We start from the raw sequence: 6,239 nt of genomic DNA on the forward strand, positions 1-6,239 counted from the left end.
GGAAGCTCAAGATCAATGTAAGAAAGAAACGCTCCTCTAACGTCCTGACCAGCTGCACAATAATGGGAGCACTTCTGGATGAATCCCTATCGGGAGGGTCCTCGTTCTATGGGATTCACAACAGACGCCTGAAGGCCGCACCCTCTGGAATCCGCGCGTTCAGCCTCCGATGATTGATGAAAGTGAAGGATGTTTTCTAAGAGGCCGCCCCACGGATCCGACTTCTCTGCCCAAGAGGTGGAAGCTGCACAAGGAGAATGGTCCCTAACAAATGTGGGGGTCGCCACATCTCAGGGCGTCCGGGAACATCCTGTATATATTGACCAGTGGAGAATAATTCTGTATCAGACGTTCCAGCATCGGCCGGTGAGGTCTGGTGTCTGTGTGGACTGTACCAATCACTGAGCCGCGGAGGCGCCAAGTCCTCTATACAAGAGCCAATCATGACAGGAAGTATAAAAAAAAATTGGCGCCATGTTCTCCCGCTCATCGGCCGTTTACACCTCGTGTGACAGTCGTGGCCCTGTAGTGTAAGTTGTCATCTTCTATTGCTGCCTCATATGTAACTGTGGGAAAATGGTAGTCAGTGGCCTCATCTATAGAGAGGGGGTGCAGAGGGTCAGCATTGGACACAAGGTTTATTGTGGGTCCTATGATAATGGAGTCTTCTGTCACCTCGGCTAACGTCACATTTTACCCAGAATTCCTGGAGGTGGCACACAATCCTTGTCATTGTTTATCTAGAAGAAGCAATAACGTCCTGAGAAGTGACCTTACGACATTAGTGACCGCACGCGCCTCATTCGTCATCCGTGCCACCATCGCGGGTCCATCAGAGATTGTTCAGACCTCGATGTCATCGCGCCCCCTCCCCCGTTATTATTACACATTCCTTCTACTTGAACACGTTACGAAGGCGCAAATGCCAGAGATTTCCTCCCGCTGGGGCGTTCTGCGTCAGATCTCACTGGAACTTTACACGTGAATTATGGGGGCGCCGCTTCTCTTTGTACAGATAAATTTGTCATTTTAACTGTCTGAAATAAACCATTTCCATATGAAGTGTTTGGTAACTCTTCTCCTGCAGTGCCCGGGGACACACCAGGTCCAGCGCTGAATGTCGTCACAGTGTCTCAGTAGTGCAGACTCTTCCTTCGGGTCACATGATGATCCAGGCACTGAGATTAAATTCGGTTTTCACATTTTTCTTGAACTTGTTGTCGGTCGGGATGATAATCTGATATTTGTGGTGACTCTTATGTAAACGTCATAAATCCGTCATCTCTAATATTCTGTTACATCCCTCCCATAAGTCGTGAGGTTGATGTCCTAGGAAGGAGGGGGTACTGTACACAATGTGAACTCCTTAACAATGAAAACTTGTGTACCCCACAATGTACACTGTGGAAGCCCAAATCTAATACTGGTCATATTAACCAGCGTCTGGTAGAGGAGGCCCCGCCCCCAACCCTGCCAAAACCTTCCCCAACCGCGCCCCCCCCTGCCTCCCCAACCCCCCCTGCCTCCCCAACCCCGCCCCCCCCTGCCTCCCCAACCCCGCCCCCCCCTGCCTCCCCAACCCCGCCCCCCCTGCCTCCCCAACCCCGCCTCCCCCTGCCTCCCCAACCCCGCCTCCCCCTGCCTCCCCAACCCCGCCTCCCCCTGCCTCCCCAACCGTGCCCCCCCTCTGCCTCCCCAACCGTGCCCCCCCTCTGCCTCCCCGAACCCTGCCTCCCCAACCCCGCCTAACCCTGCCTCCCCAACCGCGCCCCCCCTCTGCCTCCCCGAACCCCGCCCCCCCTCTGCCTCCCCGAACCCCGCCCCCCCTCTGCCTCCCCGAACCCCGCCCCCCCTCTGCCTCCCCGAACCCCGCCCCCCCTCTGCCTCCCCGAACCCCGCCCCCCCTGCCTCCCCGAACCCCGCCCCCCCCTGCCTCTCCAACCCCGCCCCTCCCCTGCCTCCCCAACCCCGCCCCCCCCTGCCTCCCCGCCCCCCCCCCTGCCTCCCCAACCCCGCCCCCCCCCTGCCTCCCCAACCCCGCCCCCCCCTGCCTCCCCAACCCCGCCGTCCCCCCGCGCCTCCACAAACCCTGCCTCCCCAACCCTGTCAACCCTGCCCTCCTGCCTCCCCAACCCCGCCCTGTACCCCAACCCTGCCTCCCAAAGCCTGCCTCCCCAAACCCGCCCCCTGCCTCTGTGTGTTATCATTACCGATCAGCAGAGATGCATAACAGAATTCATGTTAGGCTAGGGGGTTAGCTGCTCTGCTTCTCACGCTGATGACCTGAGTTCAAATCTCCTGAATGCTGGGGGAGAAGGCTGAACTTCTAAGTTGTGAAAAAAAATGCTCCATTTTTCTATAACCCTCAGTTTCCACTCTAGGCAGCTGCACTATAGTTGCGTGGTATTTAGTGTCCCGAACCACTGGGCTGCTTTTCCAACGAGCCGGTCCCGGGATTCAAACCAGCGGCTTCAACATCACCACCGGTTCTCCTGGCACTCTACCCTCTGAGCCAGCTCCAGCTCTATACATATAACTGTACGTTTCTCATTGTCATTATCGAGAATGGGGAAAACGGTTCTGAGCGGATCTGAGCCCCGTGGGTAAAAAAACGTGGATTTTACGCAGAATCTGCTCAGAATGTCAGGAAACAAATGAAATAGCAGCAGATGGGGCTAGAACCTATGACTTCTTCTTACTATTCAAGCCGCTGCACTGACCACTGACCCACGGCCAGATCTGAAATTCATAGGTGATTTTTGTAATTATATCAGTCTAAAATAAAGGAAAAGTTACACAAAGAAGAATCTAAAAATCCTAAGGCTGTTCATCAGGGGATGAGGCATCGAGAGAAGCAAAAAGAAAATCCTAAGGCCAGTCCTCTCCGACTCAGCCCAGGACTTCAGATGTTCCTGCAGAGAAGACTTCTCATACTTCATAGAACATCTTCTAGATCAGCCGCCCGCCCCGTTCCTAACACCGCAGCTTCAAATTATTTGTGTAGCACTGGTCATCCCAAGCAAAGAGCAACATGGAGAAAATATATCAAGGAGCCAACATCATGTTCAACCAGGGGCATCACCCGGGTCATCCGACTTCTCACCCCAAACCAAGGATTAATAGTCAATACTGTAAGCAATATTATTACAGTTTAAGAAAAATGGAGACCAAATTTACCACCCATTGGCCGCGCCTCATGACCAACTCTGAGCCCTGGCCACATTTGTCACCTCCTCTTGTGTTACTCAATGTGATAATTACTAATAAGATCATAAAGTCACTCATGGGACTAGAACTCCAGGTTCTCACACCATAGTCTTGTTTCTTTCCCCTACACCCTGGCCCAAATCATGACTGAGGACACTACCCAGATAAATACAATGTTTTCCAATGTTCCTATAAAGCAATAAAATGTCCTAACAAGAGCAACGGGACTAGAACCTGGAGCTACAGGAAGCCAAAGTACAACCCAATGGGCCAACCACAAGCGCCACAACATTTGCTTGCGCCAGTAACAAATCCCAGATGAATACAATCTATCAAGAGGCAGAAATGGGATAACAAGAAAAAACTCCAACACACGTTAGGCTTCATCGCCGCAGTGTCACTCTTAGGCCTTATTTACACGCGCGTTGCGCACCCCGGACATAAAACACTGCAGTTTTTCACACCCGAGGTGCATCCGCATACCCCATAGATGAGAGTCTATGGAGGGGTGCGTGAAGCGTGGCAAAATAGGACATGTCCTATTTTCCCACGGACCCTTCACACGGCCCGTTGAAACAACGGCTGTGTGAACGGCCACATTGAATTACAAAGGACCGTGGAACGGCTGATGTTTTACACGCTCGTGTAAATAAGGCCTAACAGTCGTCCTTGTCTTCAATTTTCCAACAACTCCCTGAGCAAACGCTTTACCTAAATCTTAGTTTGTTGTAAAAGTGGTGTCCTCTAAAACATGGAGAAATTCTCCAGAAAGGTAACCGCAAACTCTTATAAGACCACAAGGAGACATGAACCAGCGTCACAGAAACAACCACCAGCCTCCGAAACCCCTGAGCCATTATAGCGGTCATGTTGTTGAGCTAGCATATCCCAGTTTATTCATTAGGACTACAGGACTTCAATCTTGGTGGCTGCCATTTTCCGCTTTTGGCTGTTGACCTTCAGAGCTTCCCTGGAACAAAGAAGTGAAAACCTTTTCCATAATGGCCGCTCCTTGACAGATGAGACATCTATAGAGCAGACAATCCCAAACCAACAGGAAAAGCCAGCAGCAGGGAGAGAGCCCAGACTCTTCACCTCTGAGCCAGCGTCTGCTCCTGAGATCTTGGTGACATTGAAAAACAGACAAGGAGCCTGGGAGACCCACATACTACAGACTCCGCAGCCTGGGCCCCCGAGCCAGATCCCAGCATAAGACCGTGGGGCATATCTGCCAGTGTCACCACTTATGTGTCCAAGACAAACCACTAAGGCCAGGACAAACCAGATGGATCCAAAAATCACCAATGATGGGAGGGGCCCGGGGCCACAACCACCTTCCCCATTGCTCCATCTGAGGCCGATCAATGAACAGAAAACAAAGTCACAGGTTCTGTCATCAGAAAAAGATTAGAACCCAGGTCCTAATCCCAGAAGGAACATCGATCATCAGGACTGTCAGCTGCTCTTCCCAGGACCAGAGATTGAAACAATATTTCCTCCTGAGACCTCTATGACTGTCCTCGTTGTCAGTACTGAGAAATGGATAAGTACAAACTAAAGGGGCAGCAGCAGAACTAGAACCCGGGACCCCCACATACTACAGGTTCAGCAGGCCTTGGAGTCTGAAGTCCACCTCCTGTCTCATCACAGACTGCTGCTCTCTAGATTCCACATGCTTTACACTGCAGCTCTGCTTTATTAGGACACAGCGAGAATCAATGACTCTAGATTAGTGATATTTGCATGTATAAAAGTTTAAGGTAGTCTGAAATCCACCTCCTGTCTCAGCAGAAGTTCTCCCCATTCTTTACACTGCTTCTTTAGATGTTATTTAAAAGCACATGCTCAGCAAGAATTCAGTGCAGGAACAGATTATTCCCATAAGTCATCAGAGCAGGAGAGTCATTACAATGTGTAATATTTCAGTGTTGTATTGGTAAAGCTCCTATTCTGTTTCCAGTTGTTGTTCTCACTTGTGTCCAGCAGGAGGCGCCTCCAGGCTGTTAAACAACGCAAAGTAAGCAGTAGCGAGAAGTTCTATTACTTTCTTTCCTTATAGCTCCAACACATTCCGCCGCACTGTACACAGATCAGGTGTTAATACATTATAATCATATAAATGTTCAGTCTATTAATCACTAATAAGACAGGACATGGAGTCTTCTCAGCTGCTGCTCCGTGGTGTAGTGTCCAGTGCTTGTAACCAGATCCGGAGTGGGACGGCAGGACTCAGCTTCGTGGACCTGATCGCAGTATTCTAAGGCTGGATTCACACAAGCTCATTATGTCCGTAATTGACGGACGTATTTCGGCCGCAAGTCCCGGACCGAACAAAGGAGTCCCTGCCTCGCTGCCGGACAACTCTCCCGTACTGAAAACATGATTACAATACGGGACAGTTGTCCGGCAGCGAGTCAGGGACTCCTAGCGTCGTACATAACTATGATGCTAGGAGCCCGGCTCCCTGCACTGTGTTCGGTCCGGGACTTGCGGCTGAAATACGTCCGTCAATTACGGACGTAATGACCTCGTGTGAATCCAGCCTTAGGAGGTCTCAGGTAGCCTTAAATAGAGCCCAAAGCCCTTCACAAAGCGTAACGTATGCAGCAGTACATTTTCCCCTTCCTGATGGTCCTCCGGCAGCACACTTAAGGGACTGAACAAGCAATGACAATGGGGGGGTTTAGGCTTTGGAGGGTCCCACTAGTATTTTCCTGCCAAAGGCAGAACCTTCAGAAGAAAACAAGTCGAGCCTCTAGTGTTTAATGAAGGTCGAGGCAGAAGTAAAGTGGCTGCTTTGCAGACCTGGTCTAAGGGGACATGGCATATTTCTGCCAACGATGTGGATGTACACTACCGTTCAAAAGTTTAGGGTCACTTAGAAATTGCCTTATTTTTTAAAGAAAAGCCCAGTTTTTGTCAATGAAGATAACATGAAATGAATCAGAAATCCCCTCTATACATTGTTAATGTGATAAATGACTATTCTAGCTGCAAACGTCTGGTCTTTAATGCAATATCTACATAGGTGT

This window comes from Rhinoderma darwinii, chromosome 13 (genome assembly GCF_050947455.1).
Source record: "Rhinoderma darwinii isolate aRhiDar2 chromosome 13, aRhiDar2.hap1, whole genome shotgun sequence".
NCBI lineage: Eukaryota > Metazoa > Chordata > Amphibia > Anura > Rhinodermatidae > Rhinoderma > Rhinoderma darwinii.